Genomic DNA, 18,076 nt, shown 5'->3' on the forward strand with positions numbered 1-18,076 from the left:
AGTAACTATCCTGAATACCACTCCTGTCCTCCCTGCAGGAGGCAGATGGGCCCTGCTATATAAAAGCACATGATGGAAAATGGTCTTAACACAAGCCTCTGAACTGAGACAGATCGAATGGCTTTCCCCAACTGACTTGGATCCTGGAACTAACCAAATCATGACCAATGTAATCACATGTCCATAGTAATATTTGGTATATGGGCAAGGGTTGAGTGTGTTAGAAGGCATAGCAAACACTTTTTAAATTTTAATTGATTTTGTTCTGAAATAAAACAAAATTGTACCATGGCTGCACTGTGATATGATGTAACATTGACATTATTGGTAAGATTATACTCCCTTATGTAAATAAGTCTTATGATTACACTGATATTAGTAACCAAATATATTGAGAGATTGAGTAAAGCCTCCTCAGGATGTACCAATGGAAAATGATTGGTCTGAACTGGATTTAGCTAACCATCACATAATTGTTATGCCAGATAGTTCTGTACAAGTTTATCATAAGGTACAATTAGCAGTAGATCACGGGAAGAAACAAGTAATCATGTTAGTGTAAAATATGAAAATATATGTAATGGCTATATAAGTTGGATTAATTTCTTTAAATCTGCCCCTACCCTACATTGACTTCTTCAAACATTAGGTATATTCATACTGATTCAGTTGCTGTCTCTGTCATATAAATACTATACAAAATATAGATTCTTAGAGAAATATGATAACTTTGCTATAAGAGAGCCTTGGCCAAAGGCTCTATTTCCTCTGTGAATAAGGAATTTAAACTTACCCAAGGTGAGGTCTGGCTTTTGCCCTCATCTCCTGGGAGGTGCTTTCTAGGAAAAGTGTCTGTTTGCTTGGGGACTTTGGGCCATATGACATCTGCTCTACCTCTAAAAGGTTTAAAGGTCATCTGTGTGTGTAGTCAATCACGTCTCCATGGTAAAAACCCTGAACACCAAGGCTTGGGTGAGAGTCCCGGCTGGCAGTGTTCTGTGCACGTTGTCATACATCGTTGCCAGGAAAGTTAAGACTGTTGATGACTCCATGGTGAGAAGACAACTGGGACTTCTGTATTGGGAAACTTTCTAGACTCTGCCCTATGTACCTCTTCCTTGGCTAACTTTAATCTTTTTCCTCTATTCTTTTACTGTAATAAACCATAACCATGATTATTACAGTTCTCAGTGAATTATTGAAACTGAAGGTGGTCTTGAGAACCTTTGAACCCTGTAGTTGGTGTCAGAATTGAGGATAGTCTTCTCTACTATACCCTCCAACTTCACAGGTGAATTTTTAATTTTATTCAGACTTTTTTCTTATGCTCAACAACACCAGCCACTTCTTCAAATATGTCTCTGCCAGAAACATTATCCTTTAAATGGTTCCTTGGATGCCATTACAACTATGGCATAATCCGTAGTAAAGTACCATTAAGATGTTAATACAGATGTATGTGTGAATTAAAAAGTTACTCTAAATGCATAGTAACCAATTTACTTCACATTAATAATTCAGCTAATTTTATTTGTTTCTAAACAAAAAGCAAGGAGAACCCAGCCCACAGAGCAATTGTAATAGTGTGCACAATTTTTATTAAAACAAAATAAATTCTTTTCAAATTCTTGGCTTTTGAAAGTTACCCAGATTTCTTTTTTCCCACCTATCAAGTCTCTTTTTTAAAAAATTTTTCCTCAGATTGAATTTAGAAACTGACATGCTCTTCCTTGCTACATCTCATCCTGGGGTAAAAGGAGAAGACATTATTTGGTGTCCCTAAATTCTGGTCGTTTTAAAAAGAAAACAAACCCACCTTTACCTAGGGTATTATTTATTCTACTCCATCTGTTTCAAATAAGTGTAGTAAAGTAATCAGAGATAAACTAAAAAGAAGAAAAATGGCAGAGCATGCGACACACATAATTTTCAAAGATTCTTAAACAGCACATTTTGAAGATTTTCATGCTTGAAAATTCTGGGTATTTGTAATTCACAAAGCTCTTTACAAAGCGATGTACTTAGCCTCATTTTTTATCTTGCAAACAACAAAAAAAGCAACAGCCTCCAACCTCAACCCCCTCCTCCAAGAACCCACCAACGAAACCAGAGTCATGGAAGAAATGGTGAAAAATAGAAGATTCAGAGCCAGTACCCCAGGCAACATTTTTCTGTTTTTCCATTTTTGCATGCCTTGGTATTGGATTTCAGTTTTAGTTATTTAACTTATAGGCTGAATGTATATTCAGCTTTTGTAACATGTCTTGGACACTTTGCTACAGATTGGGCTCTTTATCCCTCTTAATTCTCCTTTCACTGATGCACTGTGTCAGCATCACTGCAGGACAATCTGACTATGCGGCAGTCTAAAGCTAGAGAGTGGACAAAGTCACCTGGTGATAGTTTGTATGCAAAAGGACTGCTCATTTTAAAAAGAATTCTCGAAGTCCTTTTAGTCAGCTCTGCTAGGTCACCACAAATGATTTAATTAATTAAAAGTACAGACAAGTTTAGAAACATTTCTGCTTCAAACAGCAATGTTTTCAAACTTGTTGATCCCCAATTTTTACCTATGTGGCAATACGATGAAATCAGTTTAAATATAAAGTGATTACACAGTAAATATGAAACAAGTATGTAATAAAATGGCTTAAAAGATACAAAATTAAAACTTGTTTATTTTTGTGCTTATAATCTTTAAAGAAACAAAACAAATAGAAAATTGCAAATTATATACCCCTCAAAAGAAAAACTCTTCCAAAAATGAAATTCGAAATGTCATCTTTACCTAAATATGGCTGATATTTTCTTCTGGGAGAAAATCCCTTTTATAAAGTAACTGTGGTACTGAGTGCTACAGCATAGGTACTGGCAAGCATTTATGACCAAGTGCTGTGTGACAACTCAGTTGCCTCGCCATTTTCTCTAGTGGTGCTCCTAAACAAATGTATTTACACGTCTATGGGCCTTCATGTGGCATGAACACATCATATGCTTACCAAGAGCATCTCTACATTAGCTCATGAATATCGGCAAGAAGTCATATGCTTACCAAGAGCACCTCTACATTAGCTCATGAATATCGGCAAGAATTACTCAATGCCAATGAGATGCTGAACCCTTTCCCAAGTGTACTTGATTATAAGTGGCTTATTTACATGATCCAAAATTTATGTGGTTAATTTTTTTTTGGTAATCATCAAAATAAAAACACAAAATTAACAAAATAAAAACTCTTACAGAGAAATCAGGGACAGCAAAGATTATGTCACTTGGTTCTGGGGTCCATGGACCTGACTTGAGAACCGCTCTTTTAAACGGGCACATGCAAGTCCATTCTTATTTAACAATATTTGATCTACTAATCGTTCTCATCATGGGGCAATTTAAATATTTCACTGGGCTGTTATAAGAATTAATGAAATATTGTATGTGAAAAATATTTTGCAGGTTATAAAGTATTATAACAACTTCATGGCTAATTTTCTAGGCTAATTTTCTACTTCTTTTATTTCTTTCTTCCTCCAATACATATATAAGACATATACTGAGTTTTACTGATATATTTTCCTTTAAAATTTTTGTTTCCTTGTTCTTTTTTATTTGTGTAATGACTAGCTGTCATTCATTACTTCAGAGGCAAACTTCATCCGACAATCGTATTGATAGATACTGAAAGACCTTTCCTCATTTCTTGGATGTATGGCAAAGTATTTTAAATAACAATGATTCAAAAAGAGGACTTCTTGAAAACTTCCTATTGGAGCTTTAGAGTTTTAATTTATTCTGCTCTATCTGGTCATTTTGCTACCTGTGAAGAAATACATGGGGATAGTACATGGTACTCTAGAAATATGTGTGTAGGAGACAGAAATACTTCATAACAATCTCTGCTCATTGGACTTACAGAAGAAGGGGAAAAGGAACTGCTTGTTGGGATGTGCACTGCACCAGACACTTATATAGGTATTATTTGTACTATTGGCATTACTTTCTCATTGTGAGGGGAGGAATTTGAGATTCAACAAAGCTCTGGCACTTTCCTAAAGACACAGAGGAAATCGGAGTAAGATTTGACCCCAGGTTATGATTTTCAAGTCCGTATGACTTTCTCAATGTCTGTCTATGAAAGAGTGAGAATGCAAGGTCTCAGGCAGAGAAAAAAAAGAAATTATCAGGCTGGCATTTGCCAAATTCCTTGTAGCCTCAAATTCAGTTTTTTAGCCAGAATTTACTACTGCTAACCCTGTGTAGTTATATCTGCACAATTTCAGCACAATCTTAAGTGTTGGCTTCTTCCCAGCAAACTAATTTGTCTTGAAGTCTTGTTCTGAGACTGGTTTTTCTCTCTTTCAGTAATCAACTTGGAGTTATAGGTTCCTGAGCCTTGAAATTGAGCACAGGTGTGGAATACAGTTTCTTTGGCTTCCGACAATCAGCTTGGGTGACCTGGATTGCACAGTAGCAACAATACAAATGCTAACATTTACTGAGTGATTATGATATGCCAGACACTGTTCTAACCAACTTACATGTAGTATTTTATTTAGTTCTCAAAGAATCCTTTGTGGTACCACTTAATGTCATTACGCAGATGAGAAAACTAAGGCGCAGAAAGAACCAGCAACTTGCCCAAGGTTACATAGCTGTAATAAATTTACATTAGACTGTGATTCATTGTCATCACATACCCAGTGCTCTGTGTTGCTTTTTGGGGCAAACTTGGTGAATTGTTATGCCCATGAATTTCTATGTATGTGCTGTATTTATCTGATCTCTTGCCTCAGGTTGCAAGGTGCTGGGTTCAGAACTCAAGCGTTCATTTTCCATGCAGCCCCTCTAAGGATGTGTTTGGTAAACAGGGCTTGACTTTTCTTATATGAAACACTAACATCAAGGTGTCTACTTGTGAAGACAGAGAGAAGTAGCCTATTCTAAGTGGCATATCGATGTCTCAGGGTATATAAAAAAGAGAAACCAGACTTTAGCATTAAATACTGTTACAGGCTGAGTTGAGTGCTCCCACCCGATTCATATGTTGAAGTCCTAACTCCTATACCTTAGAATATGACTGTATTTGTACATATGATCTTTAAAGATGAAATAAAGGTTAAATGAGATTATAATGGCAAGCCTTAACTTGATATGACTGGTGTCTTTATAAAAAGAGGGGATTAGGATGCAGACCTACGCAGAGGAAAGACATGTGCAGACCTATGGAGAAGATGGCCATCTATAAGTGAAAGAGAGAGGCTCTCAGAAGAAAACAACCCTGCTGATATGTTGAGAAATAAATTTTTGTTGCTTAAGCCACCTTATCTGTGATATTTTATTATGGGATCCTTAGCAAACTGATACAATTTGGATAGAAAGACATGGGCACATGAACTGCAATTTGGGGTATACACACCATAATTCTGGAAGGGCTTTTTTTTTCTGGGGAACTGGCTGGAGTATATGAACTGGGATCAGCCGATTAGAAAGTTTCTGTGATAGCCTGACAACATTTTGTTTTAGAGCATGCTTAGTCATTTACCAACAAATACTGACCATCTATTTATTTTGCACTCACCATTGTGCTGGACCTTGGTGATAAATGGTGTTCAAGATGAACCACACATATAGGCACCAAAGAGCTCATGGTACATGGGCATAACCATTTACACTAGAGCATGGACAATGCAACAATCCATCCCTGGGGAGCAGCACATGGTGAGTGTGGGGGTAGGTGAAGGCTTGTCATAGCAAAAGAATTCGTGTCAAGATCTGAAGGAAGGATGAGCTATTACAAAAGGGAAGAAAACAAAGGGAGTTACAGAAAAAGCAATGGGCAGCCGCGAAGTCTTGCGGAAGGAGAGCATGACATTTGAGGAGCTGAAAAGAAGTTCAACATGGGTAGAGAGCTCAGTGGAGAGGTAAGCCCCAGAGCTATATTGGGCCAGGAGCATCATTGGACATGCTGTCTTAAGACAATTGAAAGTCACTGAAGAATGTCATGTTTGGTCATTGGCGTATGTGTATGTGCCTGTGTGTGTGCATGAGTACATATGTATGTGTTTTATGTGTATGTGTGTTTGTGGGTACTGTAGAAAGAAGTGTTTAATAGTAATTTTCATTATCCAGTGACTTGAACTGTCTGAGGCAGTATCGTACCATCCGTAATGCTGGGTATCTGAAAGCATAATGGAATCTTACGCAGAACCAGTGTGGATATGTCCTACCCTAAATCCTATCTTTGCTGCTCCATTCTAAGTGCTAAATTTATGACTTTACTGAGAAAATCAAGTTTGATTTGCAATGAAATAGAAAATACAACTCAATGGTATTATGGCCATAACAATTGAAAGCCCCTGGCTGGTCTGTAACAGAAATTTTGGCTTGTCAAGGATGATTGTGCATGGAAGATGTGTTTGTCCATCCTTGTCAGGCTCAGCCCATTTTAGACCAGGCCCTGATTCTCATAGAGCCAGTGGTGCATTTTCCTTGCTTATGATGAAAAGGAACAAGGACTTTTGGTTGGGGGATTAGACTGAGAGTGATTCTCTTTGAAGCTTTCGCAAAGCTGGCAAGAATTTCACACCATTTTGAGTGCTGCAGGTGAAGAATTTAACAGCTGGTGGGAACGCAATTTAGAACCAATTATAATTTGATTGACCTGCCTTGACAATAAAACTGTCTTCCCTAATTTAAAATGCCTAGCAGGATCCTCTGCCCTGGTAAAGTGGTGATTTCCACCAAAGAGTAGATTGAACTAGAAAATTCTTTAACAATGCTGTGACAGTAATAAAGATTTATTTATATAGCACATTTTTGCCTCTTCTTGGACTGAAATTACTATGCTCAAATTGAGAAACAGCACGTTTTGCACAAGAATGGAAAAGAACTGGGCTTGGCAGACATGACTCTTGAGGATGGTGGTAACAGAAGGAGAAAACACATGTAAATTTTAGAAAGTAGTGAAGAAAAGGGAAAGTTTCTCAGTTCTAAAGTGTAATGCCAGTTGTCATAATATTTGTAAAGAAACCAAATGTAGAACTGAAAAGCATATTCTTTAAATTTTTTAAAAAAGACATATGAGAAAGCCCTTTTTCTTCCTATGTTTGATTTCATAAGCGAATTTATTCTGTTACCTAATTTAAATAGGTCAAAGAAGGTTATGAACTCCAGTTCAGACTCAGCCTGCTCATTCCTCACCTCTTATTTACATTAAATTCAGTTTATTTAACTATTTACATTTTATAAGGAAAAAACTTAATTGCTCTGCTTATTTTGCTTTGCTGCAAGTCAGATTTCCCAGTCATTTTCATTGACCTCTAAATCCGAGGCAGGCACTCTGCATGCTCCATGCTTCTGATCCTTAAAGACAGTGCTCCAAAGAGTCAGCCTATGTCACCAGCTAAGCAGAGACTGAACAGGTCTATTCTCCAATCCCACCTCTGCTGGTTTGGGTTACTTGATCTTGGACGCATTACTCTCAGAGTCTCAGATTTTTCATCTGCTAAATGGAAACCATAAAACCTCCATCATGAGATAGTGTGGTGATTATCAAAATATGACCAAGATTTTCGCCTTGACCAAACTCTAGCCTGGCTCCTCTGAGTCCTCTTCCTGACCAGGCTTCGACCTTGGCCTATAAAGACTTGAACAAACACTAATAGTTTCTAATAGTTTAAGGATAAACCCTTAGATGACACTAGCCTCTATTAAAGTGCTTCCCTGGGAAAATCAAGGCTGCTCAAAGAATTTACTATTTATTCCAGCCAACACCTAAAGGCCAGGCCCCTGTCTCCCAGCCTTTGATAAGGTCCAGTTAGCGAATTCAGATAGGTATGTACCAAAACTCTTTCCTACTTTTTGTAATTTTCATTTTCTTGACTCTACTGACTCCTCGCTTACCCCTCTCCCTGTTCCTCCATTCTTCCTTTAAGACACCTGTGTCCAAATCAGTTCAGTTGAATCAAATTCAGTTCACTCTGGACTCTTTTCCCTGTAATGCAATAGTACATTACTGATTACAATCTGTCTTTACCATGTTACCTCATATCTGGCTTTATTTTTGACGTAACCATATACGAAGTGTCTTGGCATAATGTCTGGTGCAAAGTGGCTCTCAGGACATGGTGCGATCTTGTTTCTGCCTCTGTTAGGACTGGCTTCTCCTTCTCTCCATCACTGAGGATTTTCAGCATTCTCATTTGTTTCTCTCTTCTTGCTCCCAGTCAACATTTGAGCATTTGTAATGAAGGAGTGAGGGAAGACGAGGATGAGAAGGAGTGCTGTGCTTGCTTTTTTGATATCATACACAGAATGAATTTCACTGTGTTCTTTTGGTTAATGAGGTTTTATAATACTAATACAATTCGGATCCACTGTGTGTTAAACACACATTTATGATTGGTTTAGAAATTTTATCCTTTTTATCAGATAGTTTAAATAAAAGAAAGTGAGAGGGTAGGAAAAAGAACTGTAACAAAGCCCATGAACTTTACGTCATAGCAAAAGTAGGGTTGCTTTCAGTTTTGGGACATATTAATATGGATACAACCTTAGTTTTACTGCCTTTGATTTTATGACAGGTGAAGTTGCAAAGAGAACAGAAGACCAAGTTCCAAACAACCAAATTAATATACAAACTTTTGGCTTATGGCATTGTTAACTGCATAAGGATGTAACCGAGCTCCATCTTAATGTCTCTGAGTCATCGGGAAGCTTCTATTAAAGGAGATCAAATTAAGTGCATGGGCTTCATGACGGTGTTATCTCTCCCCTTTTAAAATTAATTCTGAATGTGGATTAGGGTTTCTAGAAGTCCAGTCTTTCTATAAAGAGAGCTTTCCTCTATTATCAATGAAGTTTACAAGGTTCCTACTAAAAAAAAGAGTTACTAATAATAACGATCTATGTAATAATGGTTGTATGTATCCTTGTACACACATCCGTGAAACTGAAATTTCTGTGGGTAACACTTGTGATTTTAAAAAAATTACCTATAGGAATTTTAAATGGGAAGCAAGGATCCCAGTAACCAGGTCCTGGAGTGCAGCCAATCCCCAAGCAATGAAATGATGATTTCTGCAATCAGGCTTGACTGGGCTGGGCCTGCGCAGATGATGGAGGGGAGCAGGATGTTCCAGCAGCTGCTGTCTAGTGAACTGAGACGGGGCATTCACAAGGTGAGCAGACAGATGCCATAATGACCCACTAAAGAATAACCGCATGCAATACAACATAGCTGGGAAACGTGAGGAAACAATGGCAGCAGATGGACGAAAACCTGGCTCACAGCAAGCAGGGAGAGGCAGCTCATTTATAGCAAAAGCCCCGCATGGCTCAGGGAGGGGCAGGAGTCCAGAACTGCACCAAACCTGTAAATAGCAACAGGCCCTGTAAGAAGCATTCATTCTTTCAAGTATTTATTGATTGTTTGCTATGCACACCACACTTGGCTAGGTGCTATGTGAACCTGGGATGAAGACAGGCTTACTGACCTCAGAGAGTTTAGAGTCTAAACAGTGATTTTCTGTTTATATGATACCATTTGGGAATTATATTGTGGTTACTGACCTTGCTGGCATTTAACATTCTTCAAATCTAGTTATTCTTCTCCTACATCTTGGATGGTGTAACTTCAAACCAAAAGAGATGGAGTTTTAGAGGAGTAGAAGGGTGCAAGCAAGATTTGATGAATCGCATCTCCAGCAACTTTGCTCCAAAGTTGTCCAATAGCTAAGACTATTGAATGAGACTATTGTTCTCCAGTTTATAGCGACACAGCTCAGCATCACCTCCTTATAAATATACTGTAGAAAGGATGACCAGCCCATATCTGAATTTTAGCTTTATACAAAAAAGGTAGCTGTGGAGGAAAGGGCATTGTAGTTTCCAATACAAAGGGCAATCTCATTGCTTATGTGTACATATATGCACACACGTGCACACACTAAGCCACACACATGCATTCTGAATTATGTCTTGTATCCTTTGACTCCTGAGTAAAGATTCTGCATTGTCATTATAGTTTAGCATCAAAACTGATTTGGCAACTGAAAACTAAACTAAAAAAATAGCTTTCTGGCAGTTGAATACGTCTAATAACCTGAACACAAGCTATTTTCCAGTGTTTATAATGGACCTTAAAAAGAGAAGGGAATTACAGTACATTGGGAGGTATGCTTAAATGTGAAGACATCTTGGATCCTAGTTAGAAGAATTTGTAAGTTATGCTGTGGAATCTTTGCCCCACACTAGAATAGTGTTTTTTTTCCCCATAGCAACATAAACTGAGAAGGTTTGAGAAGGCTTTAATCTATAGGGTAACAACGATGGTTACCTATAAATTAATTATTAAAGTAGCTGCACTTTGGCAAGTTCTAGTTTGGCGGATTTAGTCTTAACTATATGACCAGATCATCACCAGTTTGATTATCCTTGGAAAAAGCAAAATAATGCTGTCGATTCTACAAGACATACACATATATCTTTATAACCACATTCTAAAATACAAATGAACAGTCTGCATTTCCTCTAATGCCTAACTATAAACGTTGTCTATGTGAAAAATGAGAGATAAGCATGATTAAAAATAGCTTCTAATTATGAAAAATTTAAATACAATAGAAAATATCTAATACATTTATTAAATGCAAAGTAGGACGGAGATAATGAAACTGATTCATGATTTTATTCTTCTTGTATGGAAATAAAATTGATGATATCAAGTGCTAAATAAGAGCTTTGGGAAATCTATACACTGATGGTAGAAATTTCAACCATTTTGGAGATCAATTTGGAAATATTTTAAAACCTGAAGATATGGAAATCTTATAATATAAAAAATTCACTCATTGACATATGTCATAGGATAACAACTTGCATACCCAAAGAAATTCATATAAGTATTTTTATAGTAGCATTATTTGTAACAGCAAACATTGGAAATAACATAAAGTGGTAAGTTCTTATAAAGGTGTACTATATATACAGCAGGGAAAGTTAATAAACTATAGCTACATGTTTTCTATATTGAATGCATTCTTAATCATAATGCTTCTTTAAAAAGTAAATTGCAGAATGTTATATACACTATAATATAATTTATATGTTAAAAAAATACAAAACAATACTTAAAATTATCCAAAGATAAGTATCAATGTAGTAAAAGTATAAAGCAATGCAAGATAATGACATGTATTTTAATTCTTTATATTATTTATATTCTTTTCTACATAATATTCTTTTCTACATAGTATATTCTTTTATACTACATAATAAATACATAGACAAGTCAGTAGCACTAAAAGCAAAGTAGAAAGGGTATCCTAAGATTCCATTAAAGAGGTGGAAGAAAATACTAAAGGAAAGGTGGAGAATACAAAAGAGAAATGGGTTTAGGAATTTTTGTCCATTTTTCTCTATGAAAGCACATATTAAGTGGCTGCTTCCTTTAGAAAATGAGGTCAGAGAGGGTGGCAATTCCCATTCCATTTTTATCTATCACATTTTTTTTGTTCCCGAGATAGCATGAAGACATGGGGTTATGGAGGCATAGTCTCTCCAAAGGCTCTTTTCTCTGAAGGATGTAAGTAGTTCCATATGTCTTCATTGATGTTGTTCTTACAAATGTTTATTTTCCACCAAATTTGTTGTGTTTCTCTGTAATGCTGTGAAAATCTTCATTTCCCTTTTCCCAAGTGTTGAGGTTCAGAAAGCCAGCTCTCCATCATAGATTAATCTTCATCTCTTCAATGTTTGTTTGTATATTGATTTAGTTTTTTGCGTAAGTATTTACATTAGTTTTCTTCAGTGATTTATATATCAATATATAAATTCTTAAAGATATGTATAGGTTTTTTATCCTCATATACCACTTGACAATACACTTTAAATATGTTTTACATAGCCATTTATAAGAGCAAGTTGGTTTCTAAAGAAATCTTGTTTGATGGGCGAAGGGTTCTTTGAGGCATTCTTGTTAGATTTTCTCTGTATTCTGATCCACTGGACCTAATATTTCTTTTTAAACAATTTGGGGAAGGAGCTGGTCTTACCTAGGATTTTGATCACTGAAAGATGTTCATTTGTTCTTTCTTCCTTTGGACAGAATCTGGTGGTGTCTTCTAAACGCATCTCTCTTCTTACTTCCAAATAGGTCTGCTTTTCACTTGGGGATCTCTGTTGGGGGAAGTAGGATCTGGGTGTGCACCAGGTGGTGATATCCAGTAGTAGTTCGATACGTCTTAAGCAGAGAATTTCTGATACAGAGGTATGTTTAATTGGAAGCAGATTCTGGCCAAATTCTGGAAGGTCTTAAATGCCAGTGTAAAGAGGTGACATTATGTCATAGACATTACACAGCCATTAGTGTATATATATGCATGTAGGGAAACAAGGTGAGAAAAGGTTATAGAGGTAGAGATAAGTACATATACTTATATATAAACATATATCTGTACACAACCACAGTTGACCCTTGAACAACATGGGTTTGAACTGTGCTGGTCCACTTTATATGTAGATTTTTTTTTCAATAAATATATTGAAAAAATTTTTGGAGATTTTCGTACAAAGCAATCATATTGATTACACTAAGCTACCATGAAACAATCATATTGCTTCTTCTTCATTATTGACACATGAATTGTTATACTTGTAAATAAATAAGAATTTCTTTTTCACATTATCTTTTAATTTTTGATGTATAGTGTTAGTAATAACATCTACAGTGGTTTGTATTATATAAGACTATTGATGTAGGTATTGACGAATGATTCATTTTGTAAACAGATGAAATAAAATTACAGTATTGATAAATACAGCACTATAAATGTAGTTTTTCTTCCTTATAATTTTCTTAATAACATTTTCTTTTCTCTAGCTTACTTTATTGTAAGAATACAGTATATAATACATATACAAAATATGTGTTAATTGACTGTTTATGTTATCGATAAGGCTTTGAGCCAACAGTAGGCTGTTAGTAGTTAAGTTTTTGAGGTGTCAAAAGTTATAAGCAGATTTTTGATAGCATGGGGGTCAGAATCCCTAAGCCACATCCTGTTCAAGGGTCAACTGCATGTGTATCTTATATTTCTCTGTCTCTCTCATGCTCACTCGCTCCATCTATCATTTATCTACCTACCTGCCTATTTACTTACCTTTCTACCTAGATTTCTATATAGCTATCCATGCCTGTATCTAGTTGTATAATTACAACTTTGTCTATATACTCTTCAGAATTCCCTGATTTATCTAGGATTGGGGTGGGGTGGGGAGCAGAGTGTTGAAGAGAATTATAAAAATATTATCTGGTTTTATTTCCTTTATTATGAGAATGGGAAATAGAAATTTTAAGATGAAAATCTTATATTTAAATATTATAGCTTTAATATTTAATGATAGCTAGTAGAGTTTGCAAAGAGCTTTAAAGATGAGAATACCATACACTATTTAATGAAAATGACTTTTATTGATGACAATAATATTAACTTGCTAATACACAATTAGGAAAGGAAATTTATGAAGGAAGTTTTTCCCATGCAAAAACAGAAGATTGATATTCCTCACTATGGAATGTAAATTTAACAATCAGTCCATTATTTTACATCGTTTGGAGATGTGAGATTTACTTCTTGGAAGATTTTGTAATTTCTTTTAATCTTTAGAAAAAGGTAAAGATTAATATTTATTTTAAAAATTATTTTTTGGTCTTAGTATCATAACATAAGACCATCATAGATGTTCAATGGTTGAAGTATCCCAACTCCTAAAAATAGAAATTATATTTGACCACTCATTGAAACAAATTATTTTACCTATTCTTTCACCAACAACTTATACAGCACTTACTTGTTTTAGGCATCATGCCAAACACCCAAAAGAGAGAAACACAGTAAACATAAAATAGTCTTTGCAGAGCTACAGTCTACAGGAGAAAACAGGAAGTAAACCACTTAAATATGTAGATTAAGGAGCAAGCACTATAGGAAAACCTATTAGATCAGTAGGTAGCCCAATCTTGACATTTTGGACATATTGGGCCAGATTCTTCTCTGTTGTTGGTGGTGGGGGGTGGGCGGATGAACTGTTCTGTGCATGGTAAGACGTTTAGCAGTATCCATGGCTTCTACCCACTAGTTGCCAGTAGTACTCTCCCCAAGTCGTAAACATCAAAAATGTCTCCAGACATTGACAAGCATTTCCTAAGGGCAAAATAACCTGCAGTCGAGAACCACTGTTTTAGAGAACCCTACCTATTTTTAGAGTGGGAAAAATTTATTTTTAAATGATCGTTATCTATTATTTTACCAATTTTTTTTTCATTCATTAAATATACATTTATTAAAGAAGCACTAGGAACCAGGCTGGAGAGGATATAGTGAAAATTTTCCTTTTTAATTAGAAGATAAAAGATATCAGAGATTCTATGTGAGACTCATTTAACCCAAATAGTTTCTATATTCTCATGATTGAGAAATGGGATAATCTAGAAAGAATATGGCATAGATTATAAACTCCATAAGGCAAAGATCAAATGTATTTTAAAAAGCTTTATTGAGTGTTTTCATTATGTGGAGTGAATTTATACAGTTGTGCAGCCATCACCCTAATTCAGTTTTTAAACATTTCCATCACCTCCAAATTTCCCTTCTGTGTGTTTGCAGACAGTATCTGTGTCCACTTCTAGTCTCATGTAACCATTGATCTTTTTTCTGTTACTATAATTTTGCCTCTTCTAGACATTATGTATAAATGGAATCACGTTATACATAATCGTTTTTGTCTGGCTTTTAAAAGTTAGCACAGTGTTTTTGAGCATCATCTATGTCGCTGCATGTTAGCGGTTTGTCCCTCTTAATTGCTAAATAGTATGTTGTATGGATTTTCATATTTTGTTAATAATTTACTAGTTGATAGCAGTTTGGATGGTTTCTACTTCCTGGCTATTATGATTACGCTAATAGGAATAATCTTTATGTGGAGTGTTTTCATTTCTTTGGTAGATAGCTTGAGGTGAAATTGCTGAGTCATATAGTTTAGTGTATCTTTAACTTTTTAATAAACTGCTAAGTTGTTTTTCAGAGACTGTCCCATTTTATAGTCTTACCAATAATGCTCAGCTTCCACTCTCTTCACTTCCTTGTCAATACTTAGCAGAGTTGGTCTGATTTAGCCATTTCGGTAATTTCGTAGAAGTATCTCATTATGTTTTTAATTTATGTTTTCTTTTTTCTTTTAAAGTATAATTTCCATTTTTTCCCCCAGAGAATATTTCTTCAGCCATGAAGGACTTAGCTCTTTACATGGGCTTTGGCAGAGGCTGCGGGACAGCGCTCGCAGGGCTAAATCCGAGTGGGGTGTTTGGTTCTTCTGGCTTCAGGAGAGCAATTCCTTACTCCCTTGGCCAGAACGGCACAAATCACACAGTAGTGCAGTTTCACATACAGCTTGTGAAGCACGTAGGCGGTGAAGACACTTGCTTTGGAAATGTCCCTAATGGCTGCGGTTTCTGCTATGCTTTGAATGATGACTTCTTAATGACTCATCCTTGGGCGTGCATTGGCACAGTTGGTGCAGTGAATAGACTGCACGTGGACATTGCCTCTGTTGGCATGGCTGTTGTTCTTGGTCATTTTGGAGGTGAGGACCTGAGAGCCGATTTGAATTTTCTTAATGACTAATAATTTTGAACATTTTTTATGTGCTTATTTCCATTTGTATATATCTTTAGAGAAGTATCTTTATAAATCTTTTGTGATTTAAATCTTATTATTGAGTTGAAAGGGTAATTTATATATTCTGAATAAAAGTTATTTTTGAGATACATGCTTTGCAAATATTCTCTCCCAATCTGTGGCCTCTATTAATTTTCTAAAGGTGTCTTTTAAAGAGCGAAATGTTTATATTTGATGAAGTCCTAGGATCAATTTTTCCTTTTCTAAGTGGTACTGTTGGTGTCATGTCTAAAGAAATATTTGCTTAACCTAAGTTACACAATAATTTTCTCCTAGGAATTTTACAGTTTTAGCTAAATTTTATATTTAGGGTTAATATACATTTTTACTTAATTTTGTAGATGGTGAAAGATAAGGGTCAGGCTGAGTTTTTAAAATATATGACTATCCAATTGATATTGATCCAATATCAAAAAGCTTTGTGAGTATCAAATATAATTTTTAGAAAAAACTATTCTTTCTCCATTGGATTTCTCTAGCATTTATGTCGAAAATTAATTAATCATTTGTGCTTGGTCTATTTCTAAACTCTGTGTTCTCTTCTATTTATCTATATATCTATTTCTGCCCCTATACCATACTGTCTCAGTTACTGTAGCTTCACAAATAAGTGTTGAAATCAGTTAGTATAAATCCTAACAAGTTTTCTATTCATTTGTTTTTCAAAATTGTTTTAGATATGTTAGGTCCTTTGTTATTTCCATATAAATTTTATAACAATTTGTCAATTTCTATAAAAATGCTTGCTGAGATTTTGATAGAAATTGTGTTAAATCTAAAGATTGACTTGGGGGAAAACTGCCATCTTAACAAGTTGAATCTTTCAATATGTAAATGTGACGTATCCCTTTATTTATTTAGATCTCCTTTAAGTCTTACATTTCTTTTGTTAAACTTATTTCTAAGTATTTTATTATTTTGATGTTTTGTGAATGGAATTGTTTTTCTTATTTTAATTTTTTTGACTTGTGCTAGTATATAAAAAAGTTCTGAACTGATTTTTGCATATTGATCTTATAACCTGTGACAATAGTAAACTTGTGTATTAATTCTAGTAGTTTTTTTGAAGACTCCTTAGGATTTTCTACATCCAAGATGATATCTGTATGTAAAAAAAGTTTTATTTCTTCCTTGTGATTTGTATGCCTTGAATTTATTTTTGTTGCCTTGTTTCACAGTGTCAAATAGATGTGATGAAAGTAGACATCCTTACCTTGTACCTGATCTTAGGGGGATAGCCTCAGTCTTTTACCATTAACTATGACATTAATTGTTAATTTTTCTGTAAATGTTATATAACAAGTTGAGAAATTTCCCTTTTATTCCTAATTGTGTGAGAATTTTTATCATTACTATATACTGTATCTTATAACAATTTTTTTTATTAAGATGATTTCTATTTATTCTTGAGTCCATTATGGTAGGTTGTGTCTTTCTAAGAATCTTTAATTTATCACAATTTCAAGTTAGTACTGACTTAATTTGAATAAAATACAGCACCTTTGCACTAGTACAGCTTCATATCCTGTCCCTTCTTAGTACTATTGTCATACATGATATTAATATATGTTATAAACATGACAATATAATTATTGCTTTAAACAACCTTATGTTTTATAAGGAAATTATAAGATGAAAATAGAAGCAAAATGTATACTATATTTGATCTTTTATATTTACCCATATATTTACTACTGTCATGTATCACTTAACAATAGGAATTTGTCCTCAGAAATACATCATTAGGTGATTTCATCATTGTATGAACATCATAGAGTTCACTTACGCAAACCTAGATGTTATAACCTACTACACAGCAAGGTTATATGATATAGTCTATTGCTTCTAGGTTACAAACTTTTACAGCATGTTACTATATTGAATATTGTAGGCAATTATAACATAATGGTAAGCGTATATCTAAACAAAGCTAAACACAGAAATGGAACAGTAAAAATATAGTATAAAAGATAAAAAATGGTACACCTGTATCGGGCACTTATTAATGGAGCTTGCAGGACTGGAAATTGCTCTGGGTGTCAGTGAGTGAGTGGTGAGTGAGTGTGAAAGCCTAGGACATTACACCACTGTAGACTTTATAAATACTTCACACTTAGGCTACGGTAAGTTAAATTTTTTTTCTTTCTTTGATAATAAATAATAAATTGATCTTAGCTTACTATAACTTTTATTTCATAAACTTAAGAGAAATTTTAAATTTCTACTTTTGTAACAACATTTAGCTCAAAATGCAAACACATTGTATAGATGTACAAAAATATATTCTTTCTTTATATCCTAATTTTATAAGCCTTTCTCTATTTAAAATTTGTTTTTACTTTTAA

Source organism: Rousettus aegyptiacus, unplaced genomic scaffold, assembly GCF_014176215.1.
Source record: "Rousettus aegyptiacus isolate mRouAeg1 unplaced genomic scaffold, mRouAeg1.p scaffold_m13_p_12, whole genome shotgun sequence".
NCBI classification, from domain to species: Eukaryota; Metazoa; Chordata; class Mammalia; order Chiroptera; family Pteropodidae; genus Rousettus; species Rousettus aegyptiacus.